At 42.0% G+C, this 23,407-nt stretch overlaps 1 pseudogene; it reads right to left on the bottom strand.

The window, feature by feature from the left end:
• Window positions 1-20,029: 20,029 nt before the first annotated feature.
• Window positions 20,030-23,407, bottom strand: part of LOC147707322 (zinc finger BED domain-containing protein 6-like) — an 80,921-nt pseudogene continuing 77,543 nt past the window's right edge.

Below are 23,407 nucleotides of genomic sequence, written 5' to 3'. Positions count from 1 at the left end.
GGCTTTCAGTAACTTTCAGCCCTGCTGAAACACAAATGGCTGCTAGACATTCACATTGGCAAGGCCAATACCTAGGGCATTGACGAGACCTATTGCCTTTGCCATTGATTGTTTGAACCTGGATTGCAGGCTTCTGTGTATTACAAATAAGGATTCCAGTTTTCCATTTTTCTGATTTTTATGGATAAGTATAGACAGAAAACAATATGCTTACTGTCTGTATTTATTTTTAATAGCAGAAAAATAAAAAAAAAGTTGTCCATTTGTTAGAGACTCTACGTGCTATCCTTTACGAATTCCAGGCCGCTGCTGAGGCGATAGATAGCATGGGGGGTTAAAAAGCAGGATGATATTTTCTTTAAATATAGGAATTTGTTAACATATATTTGTATTCATTTCTAATATTTATCCGTAGGTGTAGTGTTTTGGTATATTTGCTGCTTACTTTTCTAAAATGTGATGGCCATCATAGCTTACACGTTTACCAGTTAAATAAATATGGCAATATACCATTTTACGACTCCATTAATTCTCAAAACACGAATTAAATATGGATAACTACCTATACGATGGCAAAAAAATAAATATGGGTAAATGCAGAAGGAAATGTTAAAAATATAAATACCATAAAACCGGGACCCCTAATTAGAAAGAAGTTCTAATGCTGAAACATGTTTGTAATCAGAAAACCAATGACATGCATTTATAAGGAAATTACACTTCCCCATATACTAAAATCTTATAGTTTATTAGACTCATTTTATTCACATCCGCATTCTATAAATAACCACAGGCGTCAAATATGCTTTACATAGTGTTCCATCCATTTGATAGGCATTTTCACATATGAAAGGGCTACTCTGATTTTGGCTTAATTTTTCTGCCTCCTCATCTTTCCGGTGATATTAACATCCTGAAATGGTCCTGTCAAATCCAAAGCTTTCTTCGTTTTATTATGAATGTTCTGCCCATATACCTTCTATGGTTATTCTATCTTCATCTATACATATATTGTTGCATTGAGCTTGGACTGGGGATTCATCTTCTTTTGGTCGAAATTAGCTTTTAAAGGTAATGTTAGTATTGACAGGCATAACTTAATACGAAAATGTTAGCTTGAGCATCAACTCTCATAAGATTTACCAAATTCTTGTTCATGCATCAGAAAAGTTGTCTAGTTTTAGGAATTTGAGACTTAAGAGCAAAGAGAACTTCAACAAAAACTTTTTTTAATCAAGGCCAGTTTAGAATACCGCTCAGAGGCTCTCCATTAACAAACACACGGCAGAAAGAAATTCGTGAGGATGATAAAGGCACAGGCATTGTGCTTCTGCGTCCAATATTGAATGCGTTTATAAGCTAGTATAACTGAACAAAACAGAGAAAATGTAAGGCCGGTGTTGAAAGAATTAATCGCGGACAGGTGGCTGGGTGGGTGTCATGGCAAAGAAAGACCAATACGAAGCCAAGGTAATTATAATTAGAATCTGGCTCATGTGCTTTCAGCTGAGGATGTACAAACCTCTGTAAGATAGATTGCAAAGTCCACATGCCAGTCAAACTTTCGCCAAGTAAAAACACACATGGGCACAGAAGCACATCTGTGTATCTCAGTCAGACAAACCTACACAAGTCGGAATTGTCTGTAGTGTCAGGTCGTACTATTATGTGGTCTTTTGTTCCTTGAGCACTGGGACAACATGAGGGTTCTTCCTTGACCGGCATGTGTGTTTTGGGCTGCCACAATTCATCTCCGCTTACTGATGCAGTATTATTCACAGGGGGCAGCTCCCAGACACACACACGTCAGCAGCAGATGTGTGTGTGGCAGCACTGCTTCTTATTATGTTGTGTAATTGATGCGGCCTGTGAGGGCACTGCTAATTAATTAAAACCGCTAAACCTCTTGTTTATTTGAAAGCTGCACCAGCTGTATGCTGCAAAAAAAAAAAATCAAGAGCATCTTTTGGGAAATTTCCAGAGGGAAAGGGCCAATGCGTATTAAATGTTACTCTATTACACCGGACAGTCCGGTTGATTGGCTTGTTGTTCTTTATTTTTCTTCTTGACTCTTTGTTAACTATATAACTATATATTTTAAAAAAGAAAATTTTGAAGTGGGTTTACAGATTACAGTTCCTTATTGACATATCCTTACATTAATTAAAATATGAAACCAACACCAGAACTAGATACTTTAGACAATCCTACAGGAGCATTTTGAAAAGTTCTTCATACCACTCATTCCGGTTGCAGGATTAAACGGGTTACGCGTCTGGAAGCTTTAAATACACTTTTGGCCTTGCAGAATATTCAGTATTACAATAGAAAAAAACTAATTATTAAAAAAACGGTCATACATGATACATGATTGAAATGTCACGGATGTCCGAACTTGGGGGCATATTATCAAGGGATTTATCTCTGCTTTTTTAGCTTTACAAGCCAAGAAAGCGGAGATAAAATTATCTCCCTATCAGCAACAGGGTGCTAACACGCAAATTCACATGTTAGCACCCTTTTTCTCTACGCTTCCCCTTGCATCTCTAATGAGATGCAAAGGGGGCGTTCCAGAGAAAAATAATAGGAGAAATGTTGTTAAGCGACATTTCTCCGGGAAACAACCGTTACATCGCAACTTTTAGAACGCACTTCTATTACAACGCAACTTTTACAACGCTGGATCCATTACATCGCATGCCTTTACAACGCATGACATTACATAGCAGATGCTATTACAACGCATGCCATTACAACGTAAGTATAGGTAAGTATATAATTTTTTATTTTATTTTATTTAACATTATTTAATTAATTTAATTATTATTAATAATAAATACATATATTAATTTATGTTTTTTTATATTATAAATTAAATATATTAATTTAAGTAATTTAAAAAAATAAGTATGAGTATAGGAGTATATGTTTTGGGGTACTGAGGTATATGTTTTGGGGTGTTTGGGTATTTTTAGGTTTCAGGGCTGGGTTTGGGTTTTGGGGTACAGGGGTATTTTTAGGTTTCAGGGTTGGGTTTGGGTTTTGGGGTACAGGGGTATTTTTAGGTTTCAGGGCTGGGTTTGGGTTTCGGGGTACAGGGGTATTTTTAGGTTTCAGGGCTGGGTTTGGGTTTTGGGGTACAGGGGTATTTTTAGGTTTCAGGGCTGGGTTTGGGTTTTGGGGTACATGGGTATTTTTAGGTTTCAGGGTTGGGTTTGGGTTTTGGGGTACAGGGGTATTTTTAGGTTTCAGGGCTGGGTTTGGGTTTTGGGGTACAGGGGTATTTTTAGGTTTCAGGGCTGGTTTTGGGTTTTGGGGTACAGGGGTATTTTTAGGTTTCAGGGCTGGGTTTGGGTTTTGGAGTACAGGGGTATTTTTAGGTTTCAGGGTTGGGTTTGGGTTTTGGGGTACAGGGGTATTTTTAGGTTTCAGGGTTGGGCTTGGGTTTTGGGGTACAGGGGTATTTTTAGGTTTCAGGGCTGGGTTTGGGTTTTGGGGTATGGGGGTATTCTTAGGTTTCAGGGCTGGGTTTGGATTTTGGGGTACAGGGGTATTTTTAGTGTTTAGTTTTAAAATAAATCTTTTAATTTAATTTTAAAAATTAATTTTAATAATTGTATTATTTATTAAAAATAGTTCTTTATTATTAATAGTTCTTTTTAAAATAAACTATATATGTACAAAATTATAAATTATTTATAAATATTTTAATTTATTTAATTAATTAAATTTAAATTAATTACATTTTTTTAAAAAATAATATACTTACCTATACTTACATTGTAATGGCATGTGTTGTAAAGCCATGCGATGTAATGGATCCTGCGTTGTAAAAAATGCGTTGTAACAGAGTGCGTTGTAATATTTCGCGTTCTAAGGTCATACATCCCATTTCTCCTATTATCCAGGATATCGCTAACCCTGTTAGTGATTAAAAAAAAGCAGCGCTAACCGCGGTTAGCGCTGCTTTTTTTACACATGGTATTTTCCTGACATAGCCATGATATTCTATGGAAGATGGATATCATGGCTAAGTTTGTTAGCCCCTATCATCAAGCTAACGCCAAACTTCGAGAGATTATCGTTGGTTTTCCAGGTAAATCTCTCATTTGGCAGTTAGCGCGAGGATTTTTATCACTTCTGAGATAAGCGTTGCTAATAGCACGCTATCTCAGTGATAAAAATCCACGCTACCCGGCGATAATTATCTTAGCGCTACGTGCGCTTAGCGATAATTATCGCTGGGGCTTGATAATATGGCCCTTGGTTTCCTCATATTATTCATTGGAGTACTACAATCATTACGCCCCTCTAAGGTTACACAGAAAAGAGGCCAATCCTTACACAGATCCACTCAGTTGTTTCGATCTTGTTTCAGGAAACTGTGTGTCAGTAATCATTCAATGATTTCAGGAGACAAATTATACTGCATTTGATTTTATCTGTATAAAGACAGGTTGAACTCCTTTAATGATTCCAATATCTTTTCCTGAGAAATCCCACACTCCAGCCTTCATTGAATCTCCAAGGGTTAAAGGCAGATCTTTGCATGCCATCACGGGATACATAACAACAACCTGAGTGTTGCTAAACATTTTTAAAGCAGCTTCTCTATTGTGGTTTTGAAACTCCACAACTCTCAGTGTACAGTAAATAGTACAGTTTTTTTTGCACAGTAAGTCAGTTCAGTTTCAGTTTAAAATGTTTTATTCGGTTTATAGAACATAGCCATATAAGCAAACAAATACATAAGCATGTCAGTTAATTAATTTAAAAAATGACATCAAAGGATTAACAGTAATCCATAATTAATTACATCCTTAAAATCAACATATAAAATAGTATTTAGATGCTAGATCAATTGCAAGATTTCCCAAAAAGTGACAGGTGCAAAATATGCATATATAACACATTCAGCCCTAAAGTACATAACTACATTATTACAAGAGTAATCTATGATTCCATACTAATGTGGGGCATGGTAATTACCAGAGACCGCTCCCTTGATCTGATGTATACAATACAATAAGATTTACTTAACTAGATAAAACCACAAACCTTTACTAAAATGATGAAAGCCAAAATTACTTCAACATAATTATATAATTGTTAATGTACAGACAGGTTAAATCAAATAAATGAGTTAAACATAGTCATTAAAATTAAATGACTATGGATTTCCTGGCAGCTGTACATTTCAATATATAGGTTGCCACAAAAAAACAAATGTCTGGGCTTCCCAAACAACAAATAAATTCCATTGCTGTCTTAGTGGATCGGACATGATTGTTTAAGAGGATTGGTTTTAAATAAAATTTCCAATATGAATGATAAAATTTGCAGAACAATAAAAAATGGCAGCAACTTTGTCTAGAGGTATTGTCACATGGACATACGGAGTCCGAGCTAGATTTCATTTTGGGAAAAGATACTAAATTGTGTACAATTCCCAACCTTAGGCGGGTTAGTACAAACCGGTGAGAGTTACGGGTAACAGTTGAAAGGTAGGACTGGAAGCCTATATTAAGATGGAGTTCCCGGTAAAAGACCACAGTCTGTAACTTCCCTGAAAGTTTCTCACGACACTCCTTCTTATAGGTTAGGAACCTTACTTTGATCTCTTTCTTAGGAATCAGAGCTGCATTCTCTGGTTCAGGATAAATATTACATTCAAACAAGAGATTATACCAGTAGTGGATATATTTAAGCCAGGCAATCCGGGATACATGATCAAGGCTCAAACAGTAACAGGTAATCTCCTGTGTGAACTGCGTTTCAGTTTTGGCCCAGATTGAACGCCATAACAGCAAAGGGCGTTATGCAGCTATATCGGAGATATACTCAATTCCAACCTCCTTATGAACTAGTTCCTCCAATGCTGAGGGAGGTACACATAATAGTTTTTTAAGAAATTTATTTTCATCTCCCTGCAGTGCTGAATTATGTTGGTGCCCCCATATCCCGGCACCATACAGCGCTGATGAAGTACATCTCACATTATAAATGGCCATCATATCTTTAATACTTCTAACCCCTAATATAGAGGAAAATCTAAAGATGCTGTTATTGTTCCTACTCATCTTAAGACTAATATTATCAAACTCCTGTTGCCATCTGCCATCCCCTGCAAAAGTAATCCCAAGGTAACAAAAAGATTTTGCATCTTGACCTTGTCGATAAAAAAGCTACTAGAGCTCATTAACTTAGCCTTCCTCCCACATGTCATCGCAAATGTCTTTGATTTGTTTACTTTAAGTTTCCTACTATCAATAAAGATCATAAAATTATCGATAAGCCATTGTAAACCAATCTGTGTGCGTGATAATAATACAGCGTCGTCCTCATATAGTAATATAGGGACCGCTTTCCCTCCTATGAGTGGTGCATCTACAGGGATCTGACCCAAAATAGAATCAACTTGGTTAATAAATAAAGAAAATAAAATGGGTGCTAAAACGCAACCCTGACGGATACCTCTTGAGACCTTAAGGGGGGGAGTGCATTCACCAGAGGGACCATATCGTATTTTACATGTTAATTTCCCATAAAGTCTGGCTAGAAAGTGTATAATTTCCTTCGGTGCTCCTAAATCAATTAAAATGGAATGGTCTGCGAGATCAAAAGCACTGCTCAGTTCCGCAAAACAAAGAAAAAGTGTACCATCCTTAGCAGTAGTGTATTTGTTAATTAAAAGGTCCAAGTTGACACACTGCTATAGGGTCCCCAGCCCTTTTCTAAATCCATATTGTACTTTGGTTATGATTTCATTTTCCATGGCCAGGAATCCTTGTACATGTCACCCTTAGTCAGGGTATGTCATATCACCATCATTTGACACTGACGGTCTCATTTGGTTGTGACAGTACATGTTCCATGCCATGCGCTGTCATGTCAGTCTCCCCAGCATGTAGTCACTGATCCTGGATTCAATAGTTCATTGTCCAGGTCACTCTCTGACTTCACAATGTTATGTTAGAGTGTAGGCTCCCATGTTTCACTGACCTTGTGCTTCTGAGTTAAACGGAGAACATCAACATAACCTACAGGACTAACATTTTGTCATTGCTCTTATTTTACAGATAACATGTCACCAGAGGAGCCCTGCGCCTTCCAGGTGAGGAAGGACGGGTACCTCCACATCAGAAAGGTCACTAAGGGGTACTGCAAAATGGCACGGAGGTACCAGGAATACAGGGCGCTGGGAGTTAGAAGTCCGTGCCTGAGGTTGGAACCCATGGGAGACAGAGTGGTAAACAGGCTATCCCGGGCCCCTCTGGTGACAGGCGTGGGTCCCGCGTGGACAGGCAGTAACCCATCCCCCTTCCACACCACACACCCACGGCACAATGCCACCTGCCCCAGCAGATCAGGGGGTGCCGTTCACTGTGCGGGACCGGAGAACATTATTGGAAAACAATGTTTTGCTGGCTGATATACAGAGGGAAATAGGGGAGCATACCAGGCTCCTGCAGGACATGAGTAAAGCCCTAGGTCTCCCATAATGAATGGACATATTGAGCCCTATTCCCCTCTTCTCCCTTCCCCCAATGTTATATTTTGATATTAGTTAGTGTTAGGTAAATATTTTGAGTGTTAGGTAGTGTAGTTGTAGTGTAGGTATAGTTAGTGTTAGATTTTAAGGTAGTTTTAGATAGTTATTATTAATTCGTATTTGGGGATAAGTTTCCTTTACCCAAAAAATATAAATTTGTGTAGGATAATTGTGTAGTTAGTTTATGTATAGCTTAGATGTCTTTGTCCTGTCTCATGATGTGCCTTAAGGTGGGAGGGGGGTTGATGTCTAAGATATTGTGCATGTTTATTATTAGTTAGGGTAGATAGTTTAGGTTATAATTCACTTTCTTCCAGTTAGTTTAGATTAGATTAGATTAGTAGTAGTAGTGATTAGTGTTAGTTTGGGTTAGTTTGTTTTTGTACTTTTAAAATAAATTGTTAATACTTTAGTATTCTGGTTGCACTTATGTCAGGTATGATGTAGTGGAGTGTGGATTTTACCTTGTATGCATATCATGCTATCACCGGATGATTTATTGAACATGTAAGTGTGGTCATGACATGTTTAATTGTGTCAGGATACCTTAGATGTGAGCACAGTAAACTTGCATGGATAACAGGGTGGCAAGTAGGATTTACGGCCTAGTCTAGGGACACTCTTTTGTGAAGTTTTACATCTTAAGTTTGACTCACAGAGTTGGACAGCACATTGTTGCCCATGTACAACACATCCTAGGGACTTGCCTTGAGTGGACAATGATTTTGTAACTGTTATCCATCAGGGAGATGGATGTATGAGCCGGGTTACACAGATTCCGTCAACCCCCTGCATATCACATGAGCCTAGCGCAGAGTCCATCTACCATGAACAGAGCTTGCCACACTTGGGGGTCAATTCCGATTCGGTAAATTCCCCTACGAATCGCCGTACCGAGCATTTTTCCCATACAAATCGTACACCTTCAACATCCCCGTATGTACGATGAAGTACGATCCGAACCCAAAGCAGATCTCTGTACGAATCGTACGAAAAAGTATACAAATTAAAAATACGTACAAATCGCATTCGGAACACGCAGTACGCGACGTCCATACGGATTGAAGCAGCTTTTCACGAACTAGCAAGTACGATTCATTACGACAACACTCCGTGCAACTCTTTTTCTATGGGAGTTTAAAACGTCCGTAAAAGCATATTTCAACTAGTACCGCGTGCGAAACGGACACCCCCGGGTATGCGAGTACACTCCATGAGTGCAGGGGTACGGTGCGTTGGGGTACGGTGCGTAGGGGTACGGTGCATTGGGGTACGCTGAATCAGGGTTCGGTGCGTGCGTGTACGGAGCATAGGTGTACGGTGCATAGGGGTATGGTGCGTACCCCCATGATTGCAGGGGTACGGTGCGTATGTGAATGTGTGGTTCTCCGTACGAACGGCTCATACGACGTTTTCCGTACGAATCGCGTTCTCGTTCCCCGGTCCGGATCGTACTTGTCAGGTTGTACAGCATGTTTACAATTCGTACGGTTCACCGTGAGAGTCCTGTATCATACGTATATTCCCTTGCTCTTCTTACGGTTCACACACATTCGTACGTATTCTTTTCCTATGGATGGTACTACGCGATTCGGATGGATTTTTACGATTCATACGGAAACAGCTACGAATAGGAATCGTCGTACTGATTTGTATCCCGAATCGGAATCGACCCCTAGGTGTGTAGTACAAGTGTGTCAGCATCCTTTGAATCGTATGCTCCTTTGCATAGAGTCTCAACCTCTTGCTAATGCAGGATGTTGTCATTTTGCGGATCTATATTAAACGGCATATGGCAGAACTGTGGGCCCTATTCACAAAAGTAATTTGCGAGTTGGCCCTAACTGTACGACTTTCAGTATTCAGAAATGGTTTTTAGGAGTAGTGAAGTTAGGAATGCTAACTTTACTACTCCTAATTGCCTTTTGAGAGTGCCGAAAGTCTTAAAGTTTTGGATTTTGTCTCTGGTCACTTTTGTGAATCGGGTCCACAGTTCTGCTGCACACAGAGGGGGAAATTTAGCATTGCTCCCTGTAGTGTCAGTGTCATAGCCACTTCTCCCAGCTGTTACATTTGGCATTAGCTTGTTGATGCCACCCCTTTAAATGATGGTACAGCATCTGACTATATGCACATTGAGGTGCACTCCATATCCCTGGACACATTGCTCACATTGGTCACAGCCTGAGAGGCTTCCTTATTGATGAAGCATTGTTAGTCCACAGGAAGGGGCTGACTGAGGACTTGCACTTTGGGAGATGACTCTATTGCCAAAACCACTTCACTGAAGCAGACATTGTGGTTCCAATAGCGGCTGGTAGACACATGCCCTAACGATTCTTCATCTATGTGAATATGGTGTGCTCCATCTTGGAATGTGACATGCAATGTACCCCATCACAACAAGCTTTGTCCACCCTGTAGAGTGTGAGTCAATCTGCCAAGTGAGGCTTTGTAGCAATGGTAAAGGAAGAAACTACTTGTGGCATGTGACTGACTCGGACAAATTAGCACACATGCCTTTTTCCATCTTGAACGAAGGGCTAAGTTGGGATCTAGCTAGAATATTGTATTTGAGCAATGCGGGCATGGCTAATTCACACATACCCGGGAATCTCACTGCCTATCTGGGACACAGTTAGACATGGACATTTCTCATATGTCCCTTGGTGTACATTCTGATAGATTCACTGGCCCAACATTGTTACAGACTTCTATACTTTAATGGTCATAGACAACACACATCTGTGTCACTTTAATCATTTTATTTTAATGTGCATTGTCTCTGTTGGAGGCTGGGCCAGGACTTGGCTCAAACAAGCCCCACATTCCAGAGATGCCCAGTGTGGGCCTGACAGAGTACTTCAGGGGTGACATGTCCAGAGGAAGAGGTTGAGTTCAGTCATCTGGCTGATTGCGGTATCATTGGGAGCAACACAAATCATGTAGTCCATACTGAGGTCCAAAGTGAGTGTCAAAGAGTGCATCTGTGGACAGTGGAAGCTGATATTCCGGGGCATGATGCTAAGCAGTGATCCAGGACAAAGCAGTGCATTTGGCACAGATGAATGCTACCGCTTTCTTCTCTGCAATAATGCAGAATCTTCCACATCTTCGTCCTTGGATGTGTCATGTGCCTCACATGCGAGTCATGGTTGATTGGCTGCAGCACTCTGAGGCACTGACATATCAGGGGGTGGAGATGTGGATGTAAAAGCAGCAGCAGCATTCATCTGTGCCAAACCTTGATGCAGCAATTCAGTGATGATTAGCTGCAGGGCATGGAAGATTCCAGCTATGTCTTGTTGGTGTGCAGCCGTAGCAGCCATTTGTTCCACTTGCATCTGCTCCATGTTCTCCATTATCATTCGCATGCGGGCAAACTCCTGGCTGACATTGATGGAGCCACTCTGACTGGACAATTGTTCTTGTCTCTGAGTCATGACTCCAGTGATGTCAGCTATGGAATGTCGGAGAGCATGGAGTGGACTGGGGGTGTCTTTGATGTTCTGTAGGTGGTCCCAAATGGGACTAAGACACCCATGTATGGCATCGAGTTTGGCTGCCAGGCTGGCAAAACCCACCCACACCAGGTCAGCCATCTCCTGCTGGGCATCTACTGCACAGCGTTGAAATGCCAGAAGTTGGCCCTCAAGGTCCGAGGACACAGCTGTGGTGGTAGGTGCTTGCTGGTGGGTGGCGTTTGCAGGGCGTGGACTTTCCACTACGCAGCTGAATGGCCCTGTTTCCGGAGTTGGTGTGCTACATGAGTCTAGCAGCTGTTGGAGGGTGTCCCAGTTGATGGTGGAAAATTCCTCTTCTTCATCAGTATAGAGTGGGACAGGCTGCTGTACAGGAGGTGATGTTTCGACCTTTGCAAGGTAAAGGGGAAATGCAGTTAAATGTGTGTTTCAAGTATGGTCATGCATTGGATGAGTTTACTAGCAGACTGCATGACAATGTCCATTCTGACTGTTAAGGAGGAGATGCCTTTTAGATGCCGAATAGTGATTATTTGTACAATATCACAGATGTGACATTGTAGTTGCACATTATTATCTCACAGTTTACAGCTATGCCAAATGTGAATGGCTCATTTCTATACACAAATGGCACCAGTTGTGTCCTCGGCTCAGTAGTGGAAGTGACTCAGTTGGTACCACATTGTAGTCAATGTTGATTAGCTCAGATTTATGTGTCTGTGCACTGCATTGTGGGAGAGCCACCCCTGCAGATTTGGATTTACTGCCCTTTATCCCTTTCAGCCAGTGATCATTTCACTTGTGTGCATTTGCAATGATGAGATGTTGCAAGTTGGAGTTAACATGGGTCTTGATCAAAGTTGGGACACTTATGCATTGTTTGGCAGCAGAAGTATTTTTTACATCAGGGGTTGTATGCACACGAGGAAGTGTCAGAGTGTGACCTGCTCCTTTAAAGATGAAGTCTACACTCAGCCATTTCAGTGACCATGGCCTGTACCATGTTAAAATGTTTATGGTACAGGCATGCAATTCATCATGCACTGTCACTTGCCTTGTCAGTGTGGCTCACAGACAGTCAGGTTTTCTGGGTCGTGCACATGTTGATGGGTTTGGTGCAAAAATGGTTATGTGTGGTGAGGGAACCCTTTGGGCAGATTAGCAATGTTGGACTAATAGCTGTTTCTATGTGTGCTTGCACAGTGCAGTGCACATGTACACCCAGTTAGCTTTGGCTCTTGTGATTTCTCTTGTGTGCATGTCATCAGTCATGGTTTTCCTTGCATGCATTGCTTGCTGCTATCCTTACGCATTATGAGTATGGTACAGCTTGAGTTTCTATTGTTATTTCAGGCTGTACAGACAGTGATAACAAGATTGAAAAGTAACAACCTAGGACATTTGACGGTACAAATCACATCTAGATCAAGAAAGATGTAGAAGTAAACTACAGCTGGCTAAAATACAAATTTTTATTAAACAATTAACACAATTAAAAAATCATTTATATGACATCAAATGACAGTTAGAAAAATCACACTATATAATTGACAATTACACATTGTTAATTCATAAACAGTTTTAAAAATTTTTTTTTTTTTTAAAAAGATAAGTGGCATGAAAATTCGGTCTCTACGCGCGTTTCGGCGGCCAGCGCCTTCTTCCTGGAGCAGCCACACAATATCTATAAAGTGAAGATGCATATAAAATACAAATTATATCAATTCCAACTCACAGATTAAAAATAAATTTCTAAACATTTTCATTGAATTTAAAAAGGAGCTTTAGATTTTTAACAGCTGTAGAGAAAAAAAGGACAACCTAATGGTTTACATATGTCTTGTCATTTCCTTGTGAAATTAGTTCTGTCTATTTATAGATTGAAGGATTAGAGAAAAGGTAAATGCCATTGATGAGCATTTGTGTTAAAATATTTTCTCTGTACGGTGTCATATATCATGGGCACATTCTATATTAGTCTGTCTTAGGATTTCTATAGATGATCAGAAGGCACGGAGTGGGGTAACAAATGTCCAATACTACACAATAGATACATGAATTTTAATTTAATTAACTGTATTCCTATATCTCAGACTGCAGGGATATGCTTTTATATTAGATGGTCTGATACTTACTAATGGTTCATTTTATCATGGAGTTGTTAAAAGATAAATTTTCGTTCCCTCATTCGAATTATCTTGATGGCAAATGGTTTTAGACTAGGGGTAAAAAGGATAATATCATGAATATTTGATAATTATAATATGCTATCCAGATTAGGAGTGCATTTTGGCAATAATTTTACCTGATTGATTTGATGATTAGATAGTTAATCCCGCCAACCGGAACCCTTTTATGATGGTATTGAAATTCGTTCCTGGGTATTTCTGGGTTTCCATTTGTTGTCTTCTGCTCAGGAAGATGGCTCAATCAATGCAAAAGAATATGACTATCTGAACCATCACCAAGGAAAAATCGCCTGCATTTATGGTCTGCCAAAGATCCACAAAGATGCAAATAATCCCCCATATAGACCCATAGTCTCTACAATAGGAACACCCACTGAACCACTTTCTAAATATGTGGATAACTATCTACGCCCTTTTGTTCCCAAGATTGAATCCTACATCCGTGACACAGGACATATAATTCAAAAAAAAAATTTAAGGAACTCCCTTCAATTCAAATAACGAATTATTGGTCACAATGGACGTCGAGTCCCTTTATAGCAATATTCCCTTGACAGACGCACTAACAACCACCAGTCGGTTCATTGACCTTCACCAAATACCATGCCCAAAAGAATTCCTACTTAAATGTCTGGAAATCTGATCATCTATAGAAATCCTAAGACAGACTAATATAGAATGTGCCCATGATATATGACACCGTACAGAGAAAATATTTTAACACAAATGCTCATCAATGGCATTTACCTTTTCTCTAATCCTTCAATCTATAAATAGACAGAACTAATTTCACAAGGAAATGACAAGACATATGTAAACCATTAGGTTGTCCTTTTTTTCTCTACAGCTGTTAAAAATCTAAAGCTCCTTTTTAAATTCAATGAAAATGTTTAGAAATTTATTTTTAATCTGTGAGTTGGAATTGATATAATTTGTATTTTATATGCATCTTCACTTTATAGATATTGTGTGGCTGCTCCAGGAAGAAGGCGCTGGCCGCCGAAACGCGCGTAGAGACCGAATTTTCATGCCACTTATCTTTTTAAAAAATTTTTTTTTTTAAAAACTGTTTATGAATTAACAATGTGTAATTGTCAATTATATAGTGTGATTTTTCTAACTGTCATTTGATGTCATATAAATGATTTTTTAATTGTGTTAATTGTTTAATAAAAATTTGTATTTTAGCCAGCTGTAGTTTACTTCTACATCTTTCTTGATCTAGATGTGATTTGTACCGTCAAATGTCCTAGGTTGTTACTTTTCAATCGTGCTCATTTCCCTGGCCTAGGAATTCTAATATTCGCTAATTCAGGGGGTCCTTGCTACATACACATCAGACAGTGATAACACCCATTCCCCTCAATGTTGGCCACACGTGTGGTGTGAAAGTGGGACTAGATTTGATGGATGTGGATTTCAATAGGCGTATTAGTGGTGCTCAGGCCCTATCACCCCCTTCTCATCAGATGCAAATGTCAGGCTGAAGTGTGTTTGTGTATTTGCCACGCAGATGATCACATGGATGATACACGCTGAGGAGTTGGTCCCAGGGAAAAATTTCACGGTGGCCATATTGAGTGAGTTGAAGCACTCTGACGTGCTCTAGTTGCACATAAAAGGGGCATTTCGGAGCCCTGCACTCAATTTGGCTGTGTGTCTGTGTCCCTCCTGAGGCGGATGCCGGGAGGTTTTGCTGTCTTGTCATTTTCGTGATTTTAACTCACTCGTTAATGTGCTTGATTTAAAAAGCTTTTAACTGCTTATACCTCTCCCCACCTCTTTGCTGCCTGGGCCACTCTCAGCCGAGTATTGACGCTGAGGAGTTGGTCCCGGGGAAAAGTTTCACGGTGGCCATATTGAGTGTGTTGAAGTGCTCTGACGCGCTCTAGTTGCACATAAAAGGGGCATTTCGGAGCCCTGCGCTCGATTTGGCTGTGTGTCTGTGTCCCTCCTGAGGTGGAAGCCGGGATGTTTTGCTGTCCTGTCATTTTCGTGATTTTAACTCACTCGTTAACATGCTTGATTTAAAAAACTTTTAACTGCTTATACCTCTCCCCACCTCTTCGCTGCCTGGGCCACTCTCAGCCGAGTATTGACGCTGAGGAGTTGGTCCCAGGGAAAAATTTCATGGTGGCCATACGGAGTGTGTTGAAGCGCTCTGACGCGCTCTAGTTGCACATAAAAGGGGACGGACATGACTCCGCGCAGCGGACGCGATCAGCGGACGTGCCGGACCTGTGCCGGAGTCCTGCCAGAGTCCTGCCAGGTCCTGCCAGAGTCCTGCCCGTCTGCGCCCGTCAGCGCCAAGGAGGCGCCAGGGGCCAGGGAGGCTGACTCAGTGACCATCCCTCTCGCAGTAAGCCTTGTTTATTCCCTAAGCACTCTTAAAGCACTCAAGCCATCCTGGCAGTTTTGTCATCATAAGCATGTGCCTGAGAGACTTCGGGACGGTCTCGATTGCTGGTGCTTTAGGGATACGAGGACCACCTCCCCACCCACACCCCTATGGGCCCCGACTGTGGCAAAGGAGCAACACTCGCCCCTTCCCTCTAGGGAAACGGGCTTTCTAATCAATGCTCGTTCCCTTGTCAAAAACAATATTGCTTTTCGAGACTTCATTTCGGAGAGGAAGCCCTTATGGGTCTTTGTCACCGAAACTTGGGGCTCCGAATCCTCGGGACCCGAACTGGTTAATGCCATCTCCGATGGTTATGCCTTAGTGACACTGGACAGAGAGGGACGTAAGGGGGGGGAATTGGCATTTTACACAAAACCTCAGTAAACTGCCGCATCGAGTGTCTTCCATCTTCTCAGAATTCCTTCCAGGCCTTACATTTTTCTCTTAGCCCCTCTCCTACGGTATCCTTTGCAGGCATTCTTGTCTATAGGCCCCCCGGTCCCAGGTCCGCTTTCACTGCTGAGCTCCTTGAAATACTGGAACCCTTCATTGATAAGCCTAATTTCACCATCCTTGGTGACTTCAATTTCCATTTGGAAAACTCCATCTCGGCCGACACTATATCTTTGGTGGACTCGCTGGCCTCTTGCGGGCTCTTACAAATAGTGGGAACTCCTACCCATTCTGCCGGCCACACTCTGGATGGAGTATTTACCAATGATTCTAGGTTGAAAGCAGACCTTCCCCTTCCTCTCTCCTGGTCAGACCATATGGCATGTCCTATTGCTTTTACATTTTGTCTATCACTTGTACCTTCAAAGGACAAGAATAACTGGGCTTCAAAAAGGAACTACAGAGGCTTGAACAACGAGTCCCTTGGCCCTCTTATCTCCAACCTCAAGTTCTCTTCCAATTCTGACAATCATGTTGCTGCCTCTGAGCTTTCCACTACCATCTCGAAGGCTGTTAACATCTTAGCCGGCTAACAGGCTAAGACTTACTACTGCGCCAGGAAACAGCCGTTGGCCCCCTGGTACTCAGACTCCCTCAGACTGCTCAGGCAGGGGTGTAGAACGCAAGAAAGGGTCTGGAGGACCCATCTTATCCCTGACGAAAGGACTAAACACAAAGACCTTATTAAAGAATATAAGACCGAAGTCCTGGCCGAAAAACAGTCATTATTTATCAAGCTTACTACCTCCCTCAGCTCTCCCAGAGAATTATTCAAAATTGTAGACTCTTTATCCTCTGCTCAGTACCCTGATCCCATTGTTGCATCTCAAGAGCTCTGCGATCAGATCTCCACATTCTTTCACACCAAAATTGTGGACATCTATACTTCCTTAAAAGCCCTCAAGCGTACCCCCGCTCTATCCCCCTGGCAGGAGCCTACTTCTGTTCCTCACGGAAACCTCTCCAATTTTCCTCCCCTTACCTGCGAAGCTCTCAATAGGCTCCTTGACAGACTTAAATCTGGATCCCCCCTGGACCCCTGCCCTTTAAAAACTTCAAAGAACTGCAGAGAGGTCTTGCTTCCCCCGCTCCTTGAAATAATGAATCTGGCAATCTCCAATGGTGTTTTCCCCGCGCCCTGGAAAATTGCCATTGTTAAGCCCCTTTTGAAGAAGGCCACTATGGATCCGGGGATACTAATTAACTTCTGCCCTATTTCCCTTCTCCCTTCTCCTGCTAAGATGCTCGAGGCCCATCTCAATCACCATCTCAGTGCCTTCCTTGATAATTTCAACCTGCTAGATCCCTCTCAGCATGGCTTTCGGAAGACACACAGCACAGAATCAGCGCTTACAGTGGTAGTCAATAACATCCGCGTGAAGGTCGACAGTCGTCAGACGACTCTTCTGATCCTGCTTGACCTTACAGCCGCCTTTGACACCCTGTCTCCCACCATTCTGGCCACCCGCCTTAGTGAGATGGGTGTGGATGGGCCCGCTCTGAGCCTTCTAACTTCCTTTCTTAGTCAGCGTGAACAAAGGGTTAAACTGGGCGACTTCCTCTCCTCTGCCAAGCCTTTGTAATGTGGGGTCCCTCAGGGCTCATCTTTGAGCCCTTCTCTTTTTAACATATATGTGGCTTCACTTGCTAGGCTTGTAAGATCTTTTGGACTGGAAGTCTTGTCATACGCTGACGACACCCAGATTATGGTCTCCCTCTCGCAATCTGTGGAGAACACGGCCACTAAATTAAGGAATTGTATGGAAGCAGGTGCAGGTTGGATGACCTCTAATTTCCTCAAATTAAATGGGGAAAAGACTGAGGTCCTCATCTTTGGAGGTAAACAAGATGTTCGGTCGGCCGACTGGTGGCCCACTGCCCTTGGAACATACCCCAAGCCCTCCCCCGTTGCTCGTAATCTGGGTGTTATCCTCGACACAACACTCTCCTTTGATAAGCAAGTTAACAGGACTGTTTCTACTTGCTTTGGTGTGCTAAGGATTCTGAGAAAACTTACACACTATCTCTCCCCGGAAGCACGTAAACAAGTCTCAGTGGCTCTCATCTCCCCTCGTCTGGACTATTGTAACGCCCTATATTTGGGCATTAGCAAAAGATTAGTCCATCGCTTACAAGTTGTCCAGAATGCAGCAGCAAGGTTTGTTGTTGATGCTCCCAGGCGGTCCTCAGGATCCTCCATTGAAAGAACCTTCATTGGCTTCCTGTGCAGGCCCGGATAAACTTCAAGGTTCTAGTTTTTACCTACCGTGCTCTTCACGGATCTGGTGCAGAAGACATTAGGTCTCTTGTGTCCTTCTACACCCCGGGCAGGGCCCTGCGTTCCGCCAATAAAAACCTACTGTCTGTCCCTCGAACCACCAGAGCCAGATGGGGAGGGAAAGCCTTTTCTTCCCTGGCCCCGAAACTCTGGAACCTGCTTCCTGCAGAACTCAAGGGCCTGACATCCCTAGACTTGTTCCGTAAAGGTTTAAAAACTTGGCTCTTCGCAGAAGCTTACCTGTAACCCTTCATCTGTGTTCACATCTCACTCAGCTGTTTTTTCCATCTTATGCGCCTTGATGCCTCTGGGCTAAGTCGCGCAATACAAATTCCACATTCATTCATTCATTCATTCACATGCTGTCCTGGTTCAGATTATTGAATGCCAGGGTTTGCATGTGGATGATAACAGACATGACTGCATATTTGTTCACTGACACAGTATACTTACGAAGCAGACAGGTTTACATGCACATCATGGTCTAATGGGCAACTCACACCAGGACTAATGTGGAATGCTGTTTTCTGTATGGCACATGTGCACACTTGAGAGTGAAGGAGTAAAATTTGACCTTAGGAGTTATGGTGCCATTTAGCAACTTGTCATTAGTTGGTGTTACTTTGCTATTCTTGCTTGTTGTCATACTTAGGTTGTCAGACCTCTTTACAGGGACATTGTAGTTCTGTGAGTATGGCACACAGACAAATAATGTCATACATATTTGGGTGACACATTCCTGATATGCATAGCCCAGGCACTGTGGTGTTGTGGCCATATCCCCATGCTCATAGTATGACATTACATTTGGACTCAAGTCTGCTGAATGGGTGCATTGTGGAGTATGCACCGTTTAGATAGATGGCTTCATGATCACTTTGTTGTGACAATGCATGTGTTCATGGTATGCAGACTCACTAGATGCTTTATTACTTGGTGTACACAGGACTGCATCTCATGTACAAGCAAGCAGGCACGTTGACTGGAGATGCGGGAGGATGTCAGAATGGCCCCCTTGACTCATCACCACACATATACAATTCTCTGACCCAAAATGAGGATGCATTGTGAATGTGACTGATCAGGTGCATCAGTAGGCATGCCACCACCAATGTCAGCACACATGCAACATTTTGCCCGTGTGTCTGACTTGTGTGCAAGTTGTGTATGTGCAGTAATGTCACCCTTGATGCACATGCACATTCTTGCACATGAGTCAGATACACCGGAACATGCATATGCGTGGTGTTGAGGCAGGGGGGCCATTTTCACACCCTGCCACATCTCCAATCAATGTGGCCCTTTGCTCTTTCATGTTAGCCCTATTTTGTGTTCTGATATGATACTTTTACTATATTTGGATGTCTTTTATGTGCACATTTCCAGGTCTGTGAGCTCATCAATATGTGTCTTGCAATGTATTGGTTGAGTAGGGTGATATGTGTCTATGCCACCAGGGATAAGGGTTTCCGGGACATGATCCGCAGTTATTGTGGTTGTGCTCTGCGATATATTTAATTTTGCATGAGTGCCATTGGGCCCATCCACCCCCGCCACCCCAGTCCCTGGTTGTTACTCACCCTGTTACTGTTGTGTCTGGTCATGTTGAGCAGTATCCTGTCCCGGAACTCCAACCACTGTCAACTCGCTGATGACTGCGGACACCTGTTCCTCCTATGCATCCAGCTTCTCCTGTAGTGCTGGACTCCCACCTCCAGTCTGCATTTTTGCTTTCATATTGGCTGCAAGTTTCTGCTTGGTCTTGCACTTAGCATCATGCCAGCGCTTCTTGCAGACTTCCACTGTCCTCCTTGCCTCTCTGACCGCATTCACCTTGGCTGCGATGGATTGCCATATTGCATTTTTTGTTCCCAATGACACAGTGGAGCTGACAAAAAGTTGTTGTTGTTTTACTGTCACCTCTGTAATCAGGACCTGGTTTTCCTGCTGCCTGAACTGGGTTCTCCTCATCCTCTTCTCCTTGCCCGTCCCCTGGATCTCTGGCTGGTGCTCCTGGGTGTTTAGGGGGGTTTTGTTGGCCTTAGTACTGGGTCCAGCTTCCTCCATGGTTCTTCTCAATTTTTTTTTGTGTGTGTGTTTGGGCTGCATGGCAAGTGTTTCATAGTGGTTTTTCCCGCCTAACTTGAAAAAAGTAATCTGAAGCTGATTAGCGTGCCGTTTCAGGCCGCTAATAGGCCCATCGCCACTTTTTTCAGTTAGCAGCGGGTTGTGAATACGCCGCTAACACGGCAATAGTTTTCCGTGGCACACGGCAATAAAAAAATGCACGCTAACTGAGGTTAGCGTAAATATCGCCAATCCTTGTGCATATGCCCCTCAGTATTTCTAGCTTACTAGTAGTAGCATTCTAATGCCTGGACCAAACGTGCCTTGGTTTTTTATGAACTCTGTGAAAACAGCTGTTTGCTCAGGGATTGCAATTTATTGCACTCGGTAATTTCAGCAGATCAAAACTGGTGAATTTTAACAGGGGGAGGAGAGCAGGTAAATACCAGGCATGCCACATTTTGTCTGGAAAGCACCTACATCTGATGCTGGGTCCCATTTTTGAAGCAAACTGTGCAAGAGTTGTTACTTATTGCACTCAATAAATTCCAAATCTGCGTTATGAGATTTTTTTAGATGCGATCAATTCCAAATACCACTCTAGTACCTGGAAAACAGGGACTAAATACAGCACCCTTGTAATCAGGTCATCCTAGCTCTTGAATTGAGTTTTCGGTATGGAGCTCTTCTCCTTTATGATGTAAAGCATGTGATAACATGTTTAATTAAAATACACAAACAATATATGAAAATGGTTTAGCCTTTAGCAAATGTGACTTAATCAACAGTCTACATGACTTTTTTGTTGAGTACTTCTCTCACCATTGGTTTGGAATTGATACAGTCCTAGATTCCAGCCATTTCTGGCTGGAAAGCAACAGACAGACAAGAAAATAAATGTACTTTAATCCCCAAAGCCATGTTTGAATCAGAAATATGCTTTGAGGAAGCATTCAGTTCTGTTTTAGTCTTCCATTCTTTCTTTGTGCACACCAATGCCTCTGTTTATGCACCAGGTCACTCCATGGATTACATAATTATTTCACAAGCTTCTTGAGAAAGCAGTTCATTTTTTAAGAAGATAAGATTTGTGTTTTTAACAATTTTAGGGGCATATTACCAACAACTAGCGATAATTTTTGTCTCTAACTTGTTTAGAGACAAAAATTATCGCCGCATATCGGCGATTTTTATCGCAGATAAACCTTGCTATTAGCAAGGTTTATCGCAAATGCGATAAAAAACGGCCGCAATGCATGAATATCGCTGAAAAGTCAGCGATATTCATGCATTATCGAGCAAATGCTCTTAGCCATGTTATCCACCTCCCATTGGATAACATGGCTAAGAACTGCTCAGGGCAGGTGTTAGCTTTTGGAGATATTCGCGCTTAGAGCGAATATCTCCAAAAGTTGGTAATAGGAGATAGCGATGTTAGGGACTGTTTCCAGTCGCTAACATCTTGGCACGCCCACTTTGCATGTCATTAGTGATAAATATCACTGACATGCAAAGCGGGGCCCAAGATGGTCGCTATCTCCTATTAGCTGTCACTAACTGGTGTTAGCGACAGCTTGGTAATAGGGAGATAATTTTATCTCCCCTTTCTTGGCTTTTAAAGCCAAAAAAGCAGAGATAAACCCCCTTGATAATATGCCCCTAAATTTCTCCACAGCATCAGAAGGAAGAGTGCTTTGGATGTATACCAGTAAATTCTTCTTGACACCCAGTGCCAGCTTTAAGGAGGTGCAACCGGGGCCACAGCACCAGGCGCCAATCTTGAGGGTGCTGCATTCTGAAATTTCTTATGAATCAAAGGCATCTGTTGCAGAGTTCCTTGTGTGCCCAGAAATTTTCTGGGATGATATGTCAAAATAAATCTAGTGATTTATGTACTTGCCAGAGAGATCTCAGTTTTGACTAGTCACAGTTTTGACTCATCAAAATGTAACATGTCACACTGCTGCCCTGAGGGCGCAGTTGAGCACAAAGAAACACCAACGTGGAAGAATGTGCCTCCTGCAAAGCACAAGTGTAACATGCAGATCATAGAATTGCACTGTATCTGGATTTCTCAATGGGTTGGTGCATTTGTGACAGAAATGTCTTTTTCCCTGCAGTTACTGATAGAATTCTAATATAGCACAATGAGCCACGAACCAGAATCCAACTGCACCAAGCAAACTGTAAGGTTTGGGTTTAAAACGTTATTGTTTTGGTCATCCAATCTTTTATCATTCTAAGGTTGCTAAAAGGCATTCCTTTGGATAGTAATACATTTTTTAATTAAGATAACCCCAATCATCACTGTGTTCTGTTTCCAATACAGAGTCTGGAATTCTCCGGACCAAGCGCTGGTAGCATAGAACGACTATCACTACAAATTATATGTGACTCCTACCACTCATAGGGGCATATTATCAAGAAGGTTGTAAAATTATTGCCGCTTTAGCGTCAGGAATCTTGCCGCTAAAGCGGCGATAATGGGCTTGATAATATGTCCTTGAGAATTCCCATAGAAGCCCTTGTTCACACCAGGACATGGGCTTCTATTGGAATTCACAAGGGCATATCATCAAGCCCATTATCGCCGCTTTAGCGGCAGTTTCCTACCGCTAAAGCGGTGTTAATTTTATCTCCGTTTCTTAATAATAAGCCCCATAGTCCTTATTATCTTATGTAACACTTCCTGTACATTGATATACACACATATGAGTCATTGGCTCGGCATAATTCTCACATATGCATGAAGGGGAAAGCGCTATGACAACCTATATTGAGACGAGTAACGGTTTAAGAGAAATTAAATATATGCAATAAAGGGGCTAAGGATAAATGAGAGGCTCCGTTGGAGGGGGTTAGTGAGGAAGCCCAAAGAGAAGGAGGTCATGGGTGGGCGCCAACATAGATGGTCGTAGCGGGCTCTACCAATGCTAAAGCCAGCCCTGATAACACCCTATGGTTCACTGCAGCTAGGAAGTCGTC

This window comes from Lissotriton vulgaris, chromosome 6 (assembly GCF_964263255.1).
Source record: "Lissotriton vulgaris chromosome 6, aLisVul1.2, whole genome shotgun sequence".
Taxonomy (NCBI): Eukaryota; Metazoa; Chordata; class Amphibia; order Caudata; family Salamandridae; genus Lissotriton; species Lissotriton vulgaris.
This window is presented reverse-complemented; position numbering and strand designations above follow the sequence as displayed.